This window comes from Theobroma cacao, chromosome 7 (assembly GCF_000208745.1).
Source record: "Theobroma cacao cultivar B97-61/B2 chromosome 7, Criollo_cocoa_genome_V2, whole genome shotgun sequence".
Lineage (NCBI taxonomy): Eukaryota > Viridiplantae > Streptophyta > Magnoliopsida > Malvales > Malvaceae > Theobroma > Theobroma cacao.
Genome location: NC_030856.1, coordinates 15,131,902 through 15,152,898, shown reverse-complemented (window position 1 = coordinate 15,152,898; position 20,997 = coordinate 15,131,902). Strand labels below are relative to the sequence as shown.

At 35.8% G+C, this 20,997-nt stretch overlaps 1 long non-coding RNA gene across 1 annotated transcript; it reads left to right on the top strand.

Moving 5' to 3' along the window:
• On the top strand, positions 16,904 to 20,309 carry LOC18594828. Its single transcript, XR_001928728.1, has 4 exons — positions 16,904 to 17,055; positions 17,164 to 17,263; positions 17,369 to 17,602; positions 20,113 to 20,309. It is a non-coding gene; the product is annotated as an uncharacterized LOC18594828 (long non-coding RNA).

The window sequence follows — 20,997 nt, the reverse complement described above, 5'->3', positions numbered from 1 at the left end:
ATTATGTAAATAGTTACTTGGGCTTAGTGGACTACGTCCATTGAGTCCATGTGCCGATCACGGCTCGAAAATCGGGTCTTGACAAAGTTGGTATCAGAGCCCTAGGTTGTCTAGGTCCTAGGACTTCCTTTTTGTTGGCCCAGCGGAATATCGGGTCTTTATGTGGAAACTTCAATTGTGAAGTGTGAACCATGGCAAATTTTACTACCAAGGGACCACATAGATTCCCTATCTTAGAAACCACCTTTTCTCCTTAAGTATGATTATAAAATGTGTTTAATAACAAGTGTTTGCTCTTGTCTAGGTAAGAATGCCGCCTCAAGACGGATGGGGGATCAAGATGCTCTTAATGAGATGACAAATAGGTCACGGCCGTCCACGCTTAGGATTCGAGGTAGACGTGGTAGGGCCACTAGGCCACTGAGTGCGGATATGCCTATGGGTAGGCGAGGGTAGGGATAGTCTTCAGGTGATGTGGATAGACAATCAACTGGGGGCATTACCATTGAGGACTTGACGGCAGACCTACAGGGAGTTAATCGGGTTGTAGAGATGATGGTAGTCCATATGGATGATATACAGGGGATAGTGGAAGGGAGACCTACAGTACAAGAATCTCTTAGCTCCCAAGGGCAGGCCAAACGCCAATATTTTAAGGTTGAGAGAGGTCATTTAGAGATTTCTCTTCTTGATTTTCTCAAGCTTAAGCCTCTGTCATTTTTAGGGTCTGATACATTGAAGAAACCCTAGATTTTCTTAGATAAGATGGAGAAAATTTGTAATGCCTTGAGATGTTTCAATGTTCGATTAGTCGAGCTAGCCGCCTTCCGATTAGAGGACATGGAGCAAGAGTGGTATAGCTCCTTATGTAAAGGCAAACCATTGCATGCAGCACCGTTGACTTGGAGTGAGTTCAGTACAGCCTTCTTAAATCAATTTTTACCACTCAGTGTACGTAATGCTAGGGCTAGAGAGTTTGAGGCTTTGGTGCAGACCTTGAGTATGGCGGTGTCAGATTACGACATAAAATTCACACAGTTGTCTCGGTATGTGCCTTATTTAGTTTTTATAGAGGAGATGAAGATTCAGAGGTTTGTGGATGGGCTAGTGGAGCCATTGTTTATGGCTGTGGCATCTCGAGATTTCAATACCTACTCTACAGCAGTGGATTGGGCTCAGCAGATTGAGATGAGGACCAGTGAGAGTAAGGCTGTAAGGGATAAAGCAAAAAGGGCCAAGACAGAGGTTATCAAGATGGCAAAGATTTTAATGGTGGTATTTCATCTTCTAGCCATCAAGGCCCACAGTGGGACTCACGATTGCCCCAAAAGGGGAGTGATGTGACTAGTGTCAACGTTCGACCAGGGCAAAAAACTTTTAGTGGAGGAAAGCAGTAAGATTCTAGACAGAGTAGTCAAGTTATCCACCCTTGTGATACTTGTGGGAGATGACATAGTGGACGATGCTTACGTACTACGAGAGTTTGTTATGGGTGTGGTCAATCTGGACATATTAAGAGTTCCTTCAGTAGCCGCCTCATCTAATTAAGAGGCTAATGGATTAAGAGGTAGAGGTGCTATTACTTCCTCTCAAAGCAAGCCTTCTGGGTCTGGACGTTAGAGTTCCATCGGTAGAGGCCAAGCGAGGGTATATGCTTTAACACCCTAGGAGGCCCAAACATCCAATACAGTGGTTTCAAGTACTCTTTCCGTTTGTAATATGGATGTTCAAGTATTGCTTGATCCTGGTGTTACCCATTCTTTTATTTATCCATGTTTTGCACTTCTTTTGGGTAAGGATTGTGTTAGGAGAGACGAACAACTGGTGGTGTCTACTCCTTTAAAAGAGGTATTTGTGGTTGAATGGGGATATGAATCCTGTGTAGTTTGAATCAAAGACAAAAACACATTGGTGAATCTAATGGTGTTAGACACCTTAGACTTTGACATGATTTTAGGAATGGATTGGCTATCACCCTGCCATGCCAGTGTGGATTGTTATCATAAATTGGTTAGATATGATTTTCTCGGTGAACCATCATTTAGTATTCAGGGGGATAGGAGTAATGCTTAAACCAATTTGATATCAGTCATGGCTACTAGAAGGTTATTAAAACAGGGTTGTTCAGGTTACTTGGCTGTTGTGAGAGATACTCAAGCGAAGGTTGGAGATATAAGCCAAGTGACGGTGAAGAATAAGTACCCCTTTCCAAGAATAGATGATTTATTTGATCAACTACAAGGAGCATAATGTTTCTCTAAGATAGATCTGTGATCTAGGTACCATCAGTTGAGGATCCGAAACGAAGATATACCAAAGACTACCTTTCAAACAAGATACGGGCACTATGAGTTCTTGGTGATGTCGTTCGAGCTTACGAATGCCTCTTCAGCCTTTATGGATTTGATGAACCGAGTGTTCAAGCCCTATTTGGACAAGTTCGTGGCGGTGTTTATTGATGATATCTTGATCTACTCGAAGAGCCGATAAGAGCATGAGCAACATCTTAAGATAGTGATCCAAACTTTGAGAAAACACCGAGTGTATGCCAAGTTCTCCAAGTGTAAGTTCTGGCTTAAAAGCATTGCATTCTTGGGACATGTGTTATCCAAGGATGGGGTACAAGTCGATCCAAAGAAAGTTGAGGCAGTGGAAAAGTGGCCAAGGCCAACATCAGTTATAGAGATTAGAAGCTTTTTGGGTTTGGCTGGCTATTATTATCATTTTATGAAGGACTTTTCAAAAATAGTCGTTCTTTTGACTAAGCTAACACGCAAAGATACAAAATTTGAGTGGTCAGATGCTTGTGAGGATAACTTTGAGAAGCTTAAGGCATGTCTCACCACAGCTCCAGTATTAAGCCTACTGCAAGGCACAGGGGGTTATACAGTATTCTGGGATGCATCGCGAGTTGGTTTAGGGTGTGTATTAATGCAGCATGGGAAGGTGATTGCGTATGCATCAAGGTAACTTAAAAGGCATAAGTAGAATTACCCCACACACGATTTGGAGATGGCAGCAATTATGTTTACCTTAAAGATTTGGAGACATTACTTGTATGGTGAGACTTGCAAGATATATATAGACCACAAAAGCCTAAAGTATATATTTCAATAGAAGGATCTTAACTTGAGACAACGTAGGTAGATGGAGTTGCTAAAGGATTATGATTGCACTATTCTTTACCACCCCGGTAAGGCCAATGCAGTGGCGGATGCCTTGAGTCAAAAATCATTGGGGAGCATGGCACATATCTCTATAGATAGGAGATCTTTGATTAAGGAGATGCATAGCTTAGGAGACATGGTTGTACATTTGGAAGTTTTAGAGGCAAATGCATTGCTAGCACATTTTAGAGTGAAGCCTATCTTAATGGACCGGATTAAAGAAGCACAAAGTAAAGATGAGTTCGTAACTAAGGCCTTAGGAACCCTTAAGGAAGGAAAGGAAAGATGTTTACTTAAGGCACAGATGGAGTATTAAGGTATGGAACCAAACTTTATGTTCCCGATAGTGATGGATTGAGGAGAGAAATATTGGATAAAGCACACATGGAAGCTTATGTGGTACATCCAAGGGCTACAAAGGTGTATCAAGATTTGAAAGAGGCATATTGGTGGGAAGGACTTACGAAAGATGTAGCTGAGTTTGTCTCCAAGTGCTTGGTTTGTCAACAAGTTAAGGCCGAGCATCAAAGGCCTGCAGGGCTACTACAACCAGTACTAGTGTTCGAATGGAAATGGGAACATATTGCAATGGATTTTGTAACGGGTTTGCCTCGAACTAGTGGGGGCTACGACTTGATCTAGGTCATAGTAGACTAGCTAACGAAATCAGCTCATTTCCTTCCAATTAAAACTACATACAAGGTCGCCCAGTACGCTCAACTTTATGTAGACGAGGTAATACGGTTGCATGGCATTCCTGCTTCTATAGTATCTGACAATGGGGCACAATTCACCAGTAGGTTTTGGGAAAAGTTAAAAGAAGCATTGGGCACTAAGTTAGATTTCAGCACAGCTTTCCACCCTCAGACTAATGGATAGTCCAAACGGATGATATAGATATTAGAAGATATGTTGAGGGCCTGTGTAATAAACCTTGGGGTCAGGTGGGATCGATATCTACCCTTAGAGGAGTTTGCCTACAACAACAGTTTCCAAGCTAGCATCCAAATGGCACCATTTGAAGCATTATAGGGATGGAGGTGCAGGTCACCTATGAGATGGCTAGAGGTGGGAGAAAGGAAACTCTTGGGGTTTGAGTTGGTGTAGGACGCCACCGAGAAAATACACATGATTCGTCAAAGGATGTTGTCAGCACAAAGTAGGCAAAAGTCATATGTTGATAACAGATGAAGGAACTCAGAGTTTCAAGTGGGGGATCATATATTTTTTAAGGTCTCACCAACAAAAGGGGTAATGAGGTTTGGTGAGAAGGGAAAATTGAGACCTCGGTATATAAGACCCTTCGAGATTTTTGAAAAGGTTGGAGCAATGGCATATCGCTTGGCATTACCACCAGACCTTTCTAATATTCACCCCGTGTTTCATGTATCAATGCTTAGGAAGTTTAACCCGGATCCATCTCATGTAATACGGTATGAAACCATCCAACTGTAGGATGATTTGACCTATGAGGAGCAACCAGTAGTTATCCTTGATAGGCAAGTTAAAAAGCTTCGTTCAAAGGATGTAGCCTCAGTTAAAGTGTTATGGCGAAACCACACTAGTGAAGAGGTAACGTGGGAAGCCGAAGAAGAGAAGTGAACAAAGTACCCACACCTCTTTAATATGTAGAGGTACGCTACCTTATAGTTTGATTTAAATTCGGGGACCGAATTTCTTTTAGTGAGGGAGAATGTGAAACCTTGACCTTGATAGACACGTAACTCGAGGTGAAACTTATGTTTAAAGGTTTAATTTGAGCTAATGATGCTAGTTTTACATTACTAATAATTATTTTATGTCGTTATAGGAGTAGGATTCAAAAATAATTTTAATTGGTGAAGAAAGGTGCATAATGGGCTATTGCTCTATTTGCATATATTTCGGTGTTTCAAAAATATCTCCCATTACAGAAGTTCAAATGATATGATTTTTAAACCATTAGAAAGCTAAGAGGTAGGGCTACAACTTTGATGTTTGCCACTTTGCCCAGTTTTGAAGGGAACGTGGTCAAAATCTTTGTTGAAGTGGAAGTACTATGCTAGAAGAACACTTCAGATAGAACATTTGAGCACCACGACGCTGAAAATTGAGAGCGGCGGCCTTCACCATAATTTTCACAAATAACAAGTTTAGGGGATTTTTGAAGCTAGGATTTCTAAGGGCTACTTAAGGGATCTCTTTCAAAGGATTTTGGACCTTTTCCCAATGTCAAAAGAATAAAAAGGTTGCACAAGAAAAGGAGGAAGACAAGTGGCCTTGTTAAGGGCATTATTGTAATTGCATGAGAAATTAGATAAGCTTTAACTATAACGATCTCATCTTTTTCAGCAACTTCTACAATTCTCCAGCAACTTTTCCTTCCTCTTCCCATCTCACATTTCTCTCCTCTTCCATGAAAGTTTCTTTCAAGCTTCCATCACTCTCTCAAACTAACCTCAACTTTTGTGCTTTACACACCTTGTTGTATGGTTTTCCCTACTCTTTTACTCCTTCACCTTAAACAAACCCTTAAATATATTTTTTCAACACTTTCTCTCACCAGTTGAACTTTGTAAAGAGAGAGAGAGAGGTTTCATGATAGCTTGAGGACTCTTGGGAAGAAATTTCATTACAATCCTCCAAGGTGAGCGATGAATTAGGATTGGTTTTAAGTTGTTGATGATGGCTAGTAATTAAAGTTATGAGTTGTGTTATTTGTTGAAATTGTTTATCTATTTCTAGTGTTACTAAAGTAGAGAAATGGAATAGCCAATCAAATGGTAATTGGAAGGTAGATAGGAAGGGCTATTGAAGCTTGATTTGGGAAATAGTTTTTGGAGTGATATTAATGTAAATTTGGATTGGCTGTGATATTTTTGTGAATGATAGGTTCCAACAAGGCCCCTCAGCCCCATTTGGACCATTAGGGAAGTTAGAGTCGATTAAGGGTTCAACAATTACCGTTGAGTGAACTTGCATTAAAAGGTTTTGGGATATACACATATATGTTTGATTGAATCCCCTTAAACATTTTATTTAGTTCTTTCTTCAAAACTTGCACGGGAACAAGCCCTTATGAAATGTTTTCATGTTATGAGATGGATAATGTGATCAATTCACATGTTTCTGTATAATGTTGATATGTGTATATATATATATATATACTATGTCTTAAATGGTGCCATTGTGTGACAAATGCAACCGTGCATGTGTGGGGTGAGTTTACACTTGCCGGTGATGACGGTGGTGAGGGAGGTGGATGGTGATATTGCCCATGTGCATGATGTGGGGGGGATGTACATGATGGCATTAACTGTGCACGATGTGGGGGGATGCACACGATGACTCCAGCTATGTGCACAATGTGGGGGGATGCACATGAGCTGGGTGAGATGAGGTGTCCAGCTATGTGCACGATGTGGGGGGATGCACATGAGCTGGTTGAGATAGGTGTCTTGCTATGTGCACGATGTGGGAGGATGCACATGAGCTGGGTGAGATGGGGTGGTATACGAATTGATATATGCTTAAGTATATGTATATGCAATAGAAAGATCATGATTATAAAATGTTATTGTATGGCATGATGAATCTTGAAAATTTTCCAACTAATTGCAAATTGATTCTATTGCAGCAAGAAACATTCTGTTTATGCTACCTTGCTTGGATGATTGCTGGAAATTTCCTCTCTTTCCAACTTCATGCTGAATATGGTTCCTTCATCATTAAATAATTTAATAACAAGGGGTTTAATGGAGGGATTTTAAATAGAACTTGAACTAAGTTGCATTGTTTTCGAATAAGTGCATCATGATTATCAACTTTCTTTATTGTTGCTTGTTCCCTTCCTTTGTTCACTCACTAGGTTTATACTCACTGTTTTCAACTTCATGTTTTCAGATCAAGAGGTAGCCGGTAACTAGGTCGAGGTGTTCTTGTAGATTCGTATCCTTGGTAGGTATCTTGGCATTCCGTAGCCGTACCTTCACCTTGGTCACTCCGCTGGAAGCCCATCATCATTTTTGTTTGTAAATACATACATGTGATGTAAAGTGCTAAGATTCATGGCTTAGACCATATATGTATATTTTGATTGGTAAGCCATCATAAGTGGCAATGGTTAATATTATTTTGGGTTATTATAAATGCAGTTTTGATTGTTATAGTTTATTAGTAAAGTACTTGAAGGGTAAAATTGTGAGATATAACTTTTAGAATAATTGATCGGATGATGAGCAGGATTACGTAAATAGGTTTGCTTGGGCTTAGTGGACTATGTGCATTGAGTCCATGCGTCGATCACGGCTCGAAAATCATGTCATGACAATGATGGTCCTGATTCACTATACGTTGGTTATGGTACTAGTCTGTCTATCTCCCATATAAGTTCAACTTCTATTACACCCTCATTTCATTCTTTTCTTTAAATAATGTTCTTTTTGTTCAAAACTAATACATAGTACCATATTTACATACATAGTAGATTCAAAACTTTCTTGAAAATGTTTGAACCAAGTATTTGAAACCAATCTTTTTACCAAAGTCATTTAAATCATGCCAAGGTAAATAGATCATAAAATATACTCATTTTACATATTAAAGTACTTCAAAAGGTGTACCCATTCACCTTGATGCGAAGCAATTTTTTCTAAGCTTCAATTCACCAAACCTTGCTCATTTTATGATTTTGAGTTTTAACAATCACCTAGCACAATAAATCTTATGATAAACTTTATAGTTTCTAGCAAACCCATTTTTGAAACTAGTCGAGTAAACGAATATTTTTTTTTAAAATTCCAACAAGCTTCAAAACTTCAAAACAAAATCATTTATTTAACTACCCCAAGTATCCTTTCCTCCATAACTTTTTTAAGAGTAAAAACGCCCTAAAATGCTCAACTCAATTAAGGATTAATAAGTTGAAATTCAAATAAATATAAAGTAAGGTCATAACCATGGGTTGAAACATAAAAATGCTAAATCTCACCTTAGATTCAAGTTTGGAAGGTTGAATCCTTCCTAAATGGGATCTTGAAGGGTTGTACAAGAGTTTGGAGACTGTTAAATAGTGAATGGAGGATAAAATAATGAAAAATAAGAAGTAAGGCTTGAGTTAGGGCTTTTTATTTTTTCTTGCTAGACCCTAGGGGTCTATCCCTCGATCTATGTTTTCTTCCCAAGGATGTAGGGATCGACTCTTTAACCTTAAGGGGTCAATCTTTTTTATTTCCAATAGCTATTTTTAGGTTCTAACTTGTAAAGATTGAACCTTTAACAATCGAGGGTAGATTTTTTTGGTTTTAGAAGCTTTTTTAAGTATTTTATCTTGCAGGGGTCGACCCTTTAAACTTTAGGTCGATCCTTAACACTTTCAGTAGCTAATTTAAGCCAAAATACTTCTAGGGACCAACCCTCCTTGCTTAGGGATTGACTGTCATAGCCCAATTTTTGGACCATCACTGGTGCATGGGCCTAATGGGCACAGCCCATTAAGCCTAAGCAAGCCTCTTTATGTAGTCCTGTCCATCTTTTCATCCATCATTCCTAAGGTCACATTTCGTAATTCTCAACTATAAGTACTTTAATAATGTGCTATGACAATCAAATACTTGCATTTATAGTAACCTAAAATAATATCACCCATTGCCAACTCATAGTGGCACCATCAATCAAAATATACATGTGTTGTTCATAACATGAATCTTAGTGATTTACATCACGTGTGTGTGTACACAAGCAAAAGACTCTTGACTACCAGCGGAGTGACCTTGGGTGAAGGTACAACTACTGAATGCCATGATACCTAGCAAAAAGACGAATATATGTGCACACCTCAATCTAAATCCCAATTGCCTCCGAGTCCGAAAACATGAAGTTGAAAAAAGTGAGTATAAACCTAGTGAGTGAACATAGGAAGGGAACAAGCAAACAATAATGAAAGTATTAGAAAACATGATGCACTTATGTTAAAAAAACAATGCAATTTAGCTTAATTTCTTGTTAAAACCCTTCAGTTCAACCTTTGATTTTTTAACCCCTTAGTGTTGAAGGATCCTTAATCAACAATGAAATTGAAGAGTGAGAACAACAGCAAATATCCAAGCAAAACAAGCAAGAGAAAGAGTTTTTTGCTTTGAAATTCAAGGCAGATGAAATTAAGGGGATTTTTTACTAAGACGAAAATTCGTTCCTGCTGCAACGAAAATCAATTTGAACGTATTTAATAATTGTCAACATTCAACATTCAATACAATCACATTTTATTTCTTGAACCTCTTTATAACATATATAAACATGTATATAACTACTGACCCCCCCAACTCATGCGCACTCCCACACCGTACACAGCTAGGTCATCATGTGCGCTCTCACACCGTACAGTAAAATATCATTATGTATACTCTCACACCACATCACCACCAGCATGTGCACTCCCACACCGCACACGCACGGTTACAATTGTCACACAATAGTACCATTCAATGCATAACATACACATCAACATAACGTAGGAACACATGAGCTAATCACATTGCACATTTCACAACGTAAGAAAATTTCATCAAGGGCTTGTTCCCCAAGTATATTTTAAAGCAAAAACAAATAAAATTTTCGAATGATTCATTCAAACACATATGCATTTCCCAAAACATTTTAAATGCAAGTTCACCCACATGTCCTTGTTGATTCTTTAATCGACTCCAACTTCCACTAATGCTCCAAGTGGAGATGTGGGGTCTCGTTGGAACCTATCACATACAATAGCATCACAACCAACTCAATTTACATGAATATTATTCCAAAAGTTGTTTCCTAAATCAAACTTTACTAGTTATTCTTAACTAGTTTCCAATTACCATTTGACTAGTCATTTGTTTACACTACTTTAGTCACACTAGAAATAAATAAATAACCTTCAATAATAAAACAACCCACAATTCTAATTATTGGCCATTCACCAACAACTTAAAAATCAAATGTAACTCGTTACTCACCTTGGTGAACTTGTAGTTGAATCCTTTAGTAAGGATTAAAGAGGGAAAATTCTTTTAAGGGTTTTTTCAAGCTAATTTAAAGATTTTTTCTCTCTAAAAATGTTCAGCTAATGAAAAAAAGAGCAAAGGAAAACTTTTTGAGGGTTTTTAAGCTGAAAATGTAAAAGTGCACGAAAAATCTTATTAAAAAGTGTACAAAAGCATGAGAATTGGAGTTAATTTGAAAAACTTATGGAGGTTTCAAGGGTGGCCTCCATGGAAGATTGAAAGTTTAGAATGGAGAGAAGGGATGGGAAGAAGAAGAAAAAACTATTGGAAGTGAGGAGAAAGTTGTTGGAAAATTATATATTTATTCCTAGAGTTGACTAAAGTTCCACCTATTTACAAAAATGCCATTGCATAGTTGACTTTGCCTTCTTCTTTCCTTTGGCTCAAACTTTTTACTCTTTTGACATTGAGAAAAGGTCCATAATAGATTAGGGGTACTTGAGTTCATGAAAACTTAGAAATTCAGACTTGAGAGCTAAAATTACCATTTTACCCCTATTATGGAAATTATTTTTATTTTATTTATTTTATTGTTATATATTATTTATTTACTTATTTTACTTATTTAGACCTCAATAATATTAGAAAGCCTATTTTTAGGAACTCACCAAGAAAAATGACAAAATTACCCCTAATCCATGTCTTCATTTCTACCTCAAGTTATGCATCTATGGAGGTCGAGGTTTCACATTGACCCTTCATGCCTTAACATGCAAAAATCTATTCTTTAAGTTTCCTCTCACTTACATTCTTTCAACCATCAATCATCCACAAATATAACACTATATTTTGAAAAAATTTATAACCAAATGATTGAGAGAACTCATCCAGTAATCAAATCAAAATATTGTTCATTAAATGATCAAATTTTACCAAGTTTCACTTAATGTAAAATCAAGGTTTCAAAAAAATGTTTTCGCTAATTAAATCTTATGATGGGTGGGACTACGGTTCACTATATAAAGGTCATTGTTGGTCAATTTAATACACGCAAGTGCACATGGCCGTACAAGTAATACAAAGGTAAGTTGAGTATCGTTTCCCACAGAGATTTGTACCTATTCTTACTAGGTACTAAATGTATAATAAAATCTATCTAATCCAAGCACTCAATTTTGAATGGTTGATTAAACTAAAAATGCTCTTTAAAACTAGGTAAATAAAGAAGAATTGTAACACCCCTAATTTTTTATGTAGACTAAGAATGATTTATGAAATATGTGGAGTTTTGAGGATTTTGATGATATGATATGTATGCCAAGTGTTTGAGAGTGTATATATTGACACTTAGGCAAATTTGAGGAAATATATTATAAATCCCATAGTTTGAGGTGTTGCTCTAAGTTTGATGTTGTGTTTATGAGATTATGTGTATGGGATTAATTTAAATGAATGATTTGAGCGGTAATATCAACTGAGAATAATATTAGAGTGTTAAACTTGGATTTTTTGAGTTTTTCAAAAGCTTAGAACTGCCTGCAGGGGTGAAAGTATTTATACAAAGCCTAATGTATTGATACATCCATGGCAGGAAGAAAAACAAAGGCCCTAGGAAGAACATCTTATCGATACATTCTCAAATGTATTGATAGATTTGGCCAAAGATGGGCATGTATCGATACATTGTCCAAAATGTATTGATACATTTGAAGCAAAGAGCACCTAAGGGGAAATGTATCGATACATTTCCTACGTGTATTGATACATGTTGGGCAGAGGGCATTCTGCCTGAAATGTATCGACACATTCATTCAAAATTAGGGTAGATGTATTGATACATTGCCAAAATGTATCGATACATCATAGAGGAAAGGTAAAAATAAAAAGGGATTTTGGGCCATTTCGTCCAACCTTTTCTCTCCCTTTGTCTCTTTAGAACCTAAGACCCTAAGGCCCTAAATAGATTTTTGAAGTGATTTGATGCTATTTAGAGCTAGGGAAACCATTATGGAGGTAAGATTTAACGTTTTACCGATTATTTTCCAATTTAATTGGTTAAATGCTAAGAAATTTCATTTTCTCCAGATTTGGAAATTTCCCCCTTTAGTTTGGATTGACGAATTTAGGAGCTAAGACCCATGGAATTGGACTTCTAAGGTATAGGTTTAGCTCATTAATGAAAGATTTGAGCTTAAATAGTTGGATTGCTAAGATTTGGTTAGTTATGCAAAAGCTAGAATTTTTCAAAAGTCAGGAATGAGTAACATTCCGATGTTTTAATGTGTTTGAAGGGGGAAACAGAGTTAAGTCAACTCATTGGCAAGCTAGACGATGATGGGAAGCTAAAGATCGAAGCTTGGCAGGGAGTGCCTCCAATTTGTCACTACGAGTGGCTTTAAATAAAATGCATGTAATGCATGACGCATGGTAGATGTGTTGTCGTGGTATTAGAATGAAATATGTATGCCTAGATGAACGAACCTAGGGTAGAGAACAATATATGTGTATATGTATATATGCAAATTGTGTGTGATTGTCTATTGTGATGTGAGCCACATGGGTGGCCTATGCTGTGTGTGCTTAGACTAAGACATCTAAAGGCTGTGATGGACCCTCAAGATTAGATTACTCTAGGTGAATGATATGTTAAGATGATTTGATTGAATGATGCCTTGGAGACTTTGAGGAATTTAGAACCCTAACCAAGCTTAAAATGATTGAAGCTCGACAAATGTGATTTGTGGTTTGATGAAGAAAGATGTGAACGACAAAGGCATGATAGCCTTGTTTGTGGATTTGTGTTTCCATCCGAGGGATGAATTCAGACGATGATCTGATTTGTGGTTGAATGGATTTTTGTCCCCTAGTGACTATGTGTGTCCTTATAGGGATTGTGGTAAGCAGGGACCATGGCATGAATCTCGGCTGCAGTGCTTTGATGTCATATGTTGAGATTACTTATTGTGATGCCAACATCAAGAGTTTATTTCGGTTGATGATCTGTTCTCTGCCAACTACTCTAGCATTGTGCGTGATCTGTTCTCCGCCCGTTGCTTCGACACATGGGTGATCTGTTTCTCTACCGCAGCTTTGCCTTGAGCGTGATCTGATTCTTCATTGGTTGGCCATCGAGCTCTGATTATGTCCAAAGGAGGACCACTCGTTAATTTGATTTGTAAGTGATGTGAGATAGCCATGGAGAAGCTTAGATAAATGTAATATGATTTTGATGTGATACTCCAATGACTAGAGTATGCCATGGAAGACGATTTGAATAACTTTGATTAGCTTCGAGAGTAAACCTAATGATGTGTGATAATCTTTGGAGACATCGAGGATGATGATATGCTCTCACATTGGGATCTTATGGATAATGATATACACTACATTCAAAGACGTTTGCTGGAACATCTAGATGCACGGACAGTGCATATATTTCATATGTATTTTATATATATATATATGATTTTGTTTATATGCACCACTCACTAAATATTATAGTACTCACACAGTTGTATACCATATGCAGATAAGTAGGCCACAGAGTTGTGTGGTAAAGGCCAACAATAGACCAATTTTGGCATCCAGTAAGTTCTTCGTTTTGGTCACTCCGCTGAGTTAGTTAAGGCCTTCCACTGTGGATAATGTGTGTAGGCACTGAATACCATGTTATATTGTGTATTAAGGGTTAATATGTATGAACCCATTTGGATGGCCAACGTATGGCCTTATTACTATTTGCATGGAAATTAAGCTAAGGATATTGTATTGTATTCAAATTTATTATGAATATTTGGTGATTGAATCCCTTGGCCTATGTATATTTGAATATGAACTCTGAGGCTTGCTCGGGTTCTAGTGGGCTTGCCTGTTAGGCTCGTGCATCGATCATGGACCCTGGGTTTGGGTCGTGACAAGAACAGAATTTCATTAAGAGAGATATTAATCCTAAAGCCTAGGATTATGGAGTCTTTCAAAACTTCATTTGAAAGTAATCATTCTCTTTATCTTTGATTAATTTAATACATGGCTAACCTAGAATTCATATTATTTACAAGTCTCTGTCGAGATCTTGCACACATACCTTTTCAAAACTAATTTCATATGTCTATGCAAATTAATTAGAAAATGTTCATTATGTTCATGTTCTAATTTGGCTACCTAAGGTATTTAGGTATATGTCTATCCTAAATGCAAAACTATCACCTTGCTCCGAAATGAATCGAACATAGGCTATTTAAAGCAACGATCTATCATAAACTCCCTCTGTCAAGTTGCATTTAGAGACCTAAGACATTTAAACTAGTGATCAAGCAGTGAAAGCAATCAGTAGATAATTGAATAAACCATGTATAATCTATTAAAACTAAGCAAGGAAAAATCAAATATTCAAATTACATAATGAAATAACCTACAATCCTAGAAAACAAAATTTGTACATCATTGTTTCTACAGCAAACATAATTAATTCTAGAGAAAAGATCATTTCTATAGGAAAAGAACAAAAAAGAATTGAAGAGTAAAGAAATATCAAAACCTCTTTCAATTCGAGATCCTCAATTCCTTTTATTTTTTCACATTTCTCTCGTTGAAAACCCTTTCTTTTTCTTTCAAAAACTACCGTTTATTGCCTCCCTGAACCTCTCTTTCTCAACTACTCAAAAAGACCAATTTATAGCCTCTAGAAACCCTAAATAACTCAATTCTCGATTGGCTAAATCCTCATAATCCTTGTTAGAACACCGCAGCCTTGCTCCACGAGCGTCATGGCATTGATGACTTAGGTATTTTTTTCCCTTGTTTTTCAACCAACGTCGTAGGGCTTATCCTTAGGCATTGTGGCACTAGATTGTCTAGTTTTTGTATGGCTGCCATGCAGCTTCTCTTGGGCACTATGGCTTTGAGCTCTACAAGGCTATGGTGCTGTTCCTCCTTATGCTGCCTTGGTGCAAGCTATTGCAATGTTCCATCTTGTAACGTGATTTTCTCCTACCTCGAGGTTGATCTGGGTGGAGTGGTAAAAATGAAAGTTGTAGTCTACCTTTTAGCTTTCTTATGGTCTAAGAATCACATTGATTGGATCTCTATAGCTTGAGTTATGTCCAAATTACTACAACATGTTCAGTGAAAATCCGCACTTAGTCTCCATTGCATAATTTATCATCATTCAACTTTATGCATTTAAAAACCTACAAACACAAGGACTAAATTAGCATTGGCTTAAAATAGAACCTTCAATATGAAAATATACTAGCATTACATGAATTAGACTAAATTCATATACTTTAAACTAATCAATCAAAAACATGAAATTTGTCTAAAAACTACTTAAAACACAAGGACTTAGCTACATTAATACCCCAAAATGTGGCTAAATAACTCTATATAATAGAGTTATCAATAATGCTAAGTCTCTTCTCTTGTCTACAACAACATTAAGATCTCACTAATTAGAGTGTTATTAGAAAAAGATGAAGAAGTTTTTTGTGCATTGAATTCGATCAGTTAATCTAGTCAGTATTATTTTTGTTGTCAACTCACATATGAAGAGTTAGGTATGTTTGTATATTCTAATTACTACTATGGTATATCTTGGATTAGTACAAATTTTTTATATATAAAAGTTTAACACATTTTTCATTAATCCACTTAGTGCCACATCATAGTATTGTTGCCCATAGGTTGACTTTTTGTTGATATTAAATTAAGAGACCAATTGTTTTAAAAGCTTACTTAATAGGATTATTGTATAAATTTAAATTTTAATGTTATGAAATTTAAAAGTTTGCATTTCTTTGCACAGCAGTTCATATGTGAGTTTAGACTTACTGCTTTTATTTGGTTTATCTATTAATTCGTGTAATTTTTTATTTCTTTTATTAATGTGGTATGTAAAATGATATATTTTTCATAATTGAAATTTTCAAAATCAGATTAGAAAATGATTAAAATTTGAACTATTTAGAGTTTTCACTTGTTTTCGTTCAAAATTTGATCTTGTTGTAGAATTTAAAAGAAGGAAAATGCTGAAATTAAGTGAGTACATTGCCATACTACATATAAAAAATTACTTAGATATGCTCCTTAATTAGCACAATAAGATTAACAAATATAGGTTTCCTTCAAGTCAACATCTCCCACAAATATACTAGTAGTAAACAATTATCAATAGTTTATATCTATATATATATATCATCTTTGTAGTGTTAAAATTTTTTGGAAGCTAGTACTTTGGACTCTTACTATATTTTCCATTGTTCTAAAAGATAAATTCTTTGTTCTCTTTGCATAGATCGTGAGTCTTTAAGCAATATCCTATATATAAGAAAAAGTCGAATGATTTTAAAGTTAATAATATTATTTTTAAAAAAAATTAAATTAATTAAAAGATAATAATTTTGCTTGTAAGTATCTCCCTAAAAATTTTTTGGAAGCTACTACTTTGGCCTTTTACTATCTTTTCCATCGTTCTAAAAAATAAATTTTTTATTCTCTTCTCATAGATCACACGAGACATTAAGGAATATCGTATAGGTAAAAAAGAGTCGAACATTTTGTAAAGTTAATAATATTAATTTTTTTAAATTTTAAATAAATTAATAAAAAATCATTTTGCTCGTAACTATCTCCCTTCAAACTTTTTGGAAGCTAGTACTTTACCCTCTTATTATATTTTTCATTGTTCTAAAAATAAATTCTTTGTTGTCTTCTCAAGGATCGCGCGAGTCGTTAAGAACTATTCTATATGTAAGAAAGAGTTGCATGCTTTTTAAAGTGAAGACCACCAACACCCAAAAAAGCAAAAACATAGTGAAGACCTCAAGAAACCCTCTGCTTCTCTCACAATTTCTCCGGCCCTCTGTTAACACAAACATGAAGAAATGTTTTGAGACCGGCCAATCCTCCACCAACGAAACCTTAAGGTATAGTAAAATACAATTCTTTCTTTTGTGAAGTCCTTTATTCACGAACAAATGTTTTCTTCTTCTTCTACATGTGAATAAGACAAAACATTGACTTGACGACTGCAGTGTGAAGAGAAAAGGAAAGAAGCCCATTGCCCCAAGGAAGGAAAGTGAACTGAGAGATAACAAGCACAAGAAGCATACATGTTCTAAAGGGAGGTTTGAGGTTAGTTATGTAGCTAATTAACTTTTTTCTTTTTGCGGAATTGATTCCAGTTTTTTAATGCTTTTGTGCCTTTTCCCGCTTTACTGATGATACTTCCAAAACAAGAAAACGATGAAGAAGCAGCAAAGTTTGGAATCAAAGATAGCAGATCTTAAGAGACAAATGGACCGCGAGGAGTTGCAGGAATACCAAGAAAAGCTGGGACGATTGGAGCAGAACCTTGCCGAGATTAGAACGCAATTCTCTCTGGCAAAAGAAATAAATGATGACAACCAGATTTTCTTGAACTCTATAATTGCTCTTTTGTTCCCTTGAGGAGCAGTGGGGAACTAACTCCAGGTGACTATAATTTCTTACTTGTAACTTTTAATGTGCTTGAACTTCATTTCTCTTTTAATTTCGTATGCTGAAATTATGCTTGTTTCGTTTCATTACTGGTTGAAATTATGCCACAGTGTGACGACATTTTCAAACAACTAATCATCGGAAATCCTTGGGAAAAAATTGGATAAGAAGTTTATGCTCACGGGTCTTACTCACTAATGATGTTACAATAAACTCCGCATCAATTAACAGCCCAGGTAAATAGAATCATAATCCAATAATAAATTAAGCATACAAGATCTAAGAATTTAATGAGATTCTGTCACTTCAACTTGCCAGATCCAAAGATGAGAGAAAAGATTCATTAGTTGTAAACAATTACAATCAACAAAGAAATCATCAACGCTCAACTCACAAAACAATCCCAAACCCAAACAAACATGACCATTCTCGCTGTGTTTCACTAAACACAATCACTCACAAAACCAAATTTAGACATCCATGAACACTCTCCCTTAGAGTCATGAGGTGTCTGCCCACCCTACCATGTAAACTTTACAACTTTCTTATATCTTTCTCTCATACCTCACTCTGTTGAGACTCTCCTCTATTTATAAACCTACAAATTTGTCCACCATGAATCACTTTCCTTTTAGATCTTTTGTCTAAGAAGTCTTCTTATCCATCAAGTAAACTTGTCTGCCAAATAAAGTTGATTACCAAGCAACATCTTCTAAACATAAAAGAAAAAATTTATCCCAACTAGTTGAGATTTGAGTCACAATTTCTACCAGATGATAAAGCTAAATGAGCGGCGAGATCAGAAAACATTAACTTGATGAAAATATAGGTGCATTTCACAAATTCTCAAAAGTTATGAGTATGGTGTTCGAGTCATACATGGGTGACAAGGGACGTCTATCACGTCCAATTTTATTTAACTTTTACGTGAACCCTTCTACCACACACTTCTATGTAATGGCTTTCATGCCAGCTATATATTTTATGACAAAATGTATTCGGTGACCTCCACAATTCAAAGTATGAAGACCGGTTAGAAATAGTTTCTTAGGAGGTCTTGGATCAACTACATGGCCAGTATTATAATCACCCTTTCAAAGATAGATGCTCGAGGAAAGAGCAAGCTCCCTTATCCTGTGGATTTTCTTGATGCACTTGTTCTACAACATTTTGTTGGGACTTCATCACTTATCACAAACTTTGGTAAAAATTGTTCTCACTTATCACACTTATCATGTCCTGTAGGGTACAATTTTGCCTTTTAACCATGTCATTTTTTTTCAATACTACCAAGTATAGTGTGTTGGGGCACTATTCATCAACTTTCTAAGTATCTGGCAAAGTGATCCTTTTATTATCCTATTATGTCATGTTGCCATAATATTCATCACCCTTATCAAACTTGACAATCTTAATGGTTTTTCCCAACTTTTTCTACACTTCATTCTTAAATATCTTGAATTTATCACGAGTTTCAAACTTTTCTTTTTTAATTAAGAATAGAAAACCTTAGTGGGAAAAATCATCAATAAATGTCACAAAATATCTACAATTCTAGATAATATGGCTATAAGATCCACTTATGCAACTGTAAGTAAGCTACAAGAAATTAGAACATCGATTGTATCATTGTCTCTTTGTCTTTGTTAACTTACCCTAAAATAATTAACATGTCTCTGGGTCATTAGAAATAAGAATAAACAAGATGTTATCCTTTATTTATCTTTCTACCCTTTCCTTGGAGATGTGGCTAAGTCTTTAATGTCATAACTTCGAAGACGTTTCTTTTATACAAGGCTTTTGGAAACTCTTTAAACATAATATGAGTTGGCATATATATAATTGTCTGAGTTAAACAAATTCAAAATAATCCATGAGATAAGGACAATGGCCAATACCTTTTGAATCAATCTTATATAAATAATTGGATTTTTTTCTTATTTCAAAAGCATAACTAGCAATGTCTAAGATTGAAACAAAAGTTAAATTCCATCTAAATGATGGTACATAGAAGTGTTTTCTAAACGAAGTGTATGACTCGTGCTATTTTACCATTATTTGAACGGAAAAAGGAATTTTTTGTTAATATTTCAATTATTTCATTATTTTTTGTTGATGTGAAAAAAATAAAATAACAGACTATTTTAAATTACCAACTAGGATAATATTAATAAGTATCAATAATGATATTTAATTTGGCCTTTAATTCCACCAATCATGAATTAATCATTTTTGGCTGAGTGATATTTTGATTGGGTTCCTGGTTGTGTTGATGCGTTTCTGGGTGTGTGGGGTGGGAATCTTTTGTTTTGGATATTTTGTTGTGAGGGAAGGGTTATTATGTTTCGTGTTTGTGCATATAATAATTCTTTAATTGTGTTTTGGTAGCATGCTTTCATTGTTTAGCTAATATATTGTAAAATTCATGAAGTTAATGTTTCTAAATGATTTATACGATATGTACTCACTATGTAGTAGCTCACTCATTTCTTTACATTCTACAGATGATTAAGTGCTAAGAGTTCCAAACTTGTGGGAAGGAGGAAATCAAACTTCGGGAGTTCTCCTTTTATCCAATTAGAGTATATTTAGTTATCGAACATCAGTATCGTGACATGATGATTGTTTTAAGACTTTATATGGAGTGTAAACAATGTTGTTTGTTTTTCATTTCATTTAATTTATTCGCTTGAAGACTTTAGATTGGTTTTCAAATTTGAATTTGGTTAAAATTAATTTATTGTGAGACTTTAAAGAAATATGATTGTGTTATGCTTTGGGATCAAGGTGTAGGATAAATGGTATTAGAGCATGAGCCAGTAGAAAGTATGAGAGCCCAGTGCAACATGAGATAAGGTGTTGCATTGTACACATCATGGAAACCACCATTCAAGTTCCACATTTGCCTAGTATCATCCTGATATTTTGGGTGATGTATTAAAGTTCCGCATTTGCCTTCAAAATGAGAGACCGTGACCTCGCCCTCCATTCATAGATCAACTGAAATTTACAAGAACCTAACCAATTGCCCCCTTTCGAGGACAACTTTAATACATAGGTATTGATATATAGAGACTTGAACTCATATACTTGGGATAGATGCAACCTTTGTGAACAAAACCATGAAACTGGGGTTGAAGAGGACAATACTTTGCAAGTTAAACTGAGTATCCGAAAAGGCTTCTTCTTTTATTAAGGATAGTTTTAGTGGCTTAGTTTGAGGCAATTTAGTCAAGGTTGTGTCTTGGAAATATACTTGTAAGTTGCTAAGCTTATAATAAACTGAAAATTATTCTTCATGCTTATCATCATTTGATAAATGAATCACATAAGAAAAGTGGTCAATTCTACACTAAGGCTAATCTTACTATAAGGTCAATTAATATAAG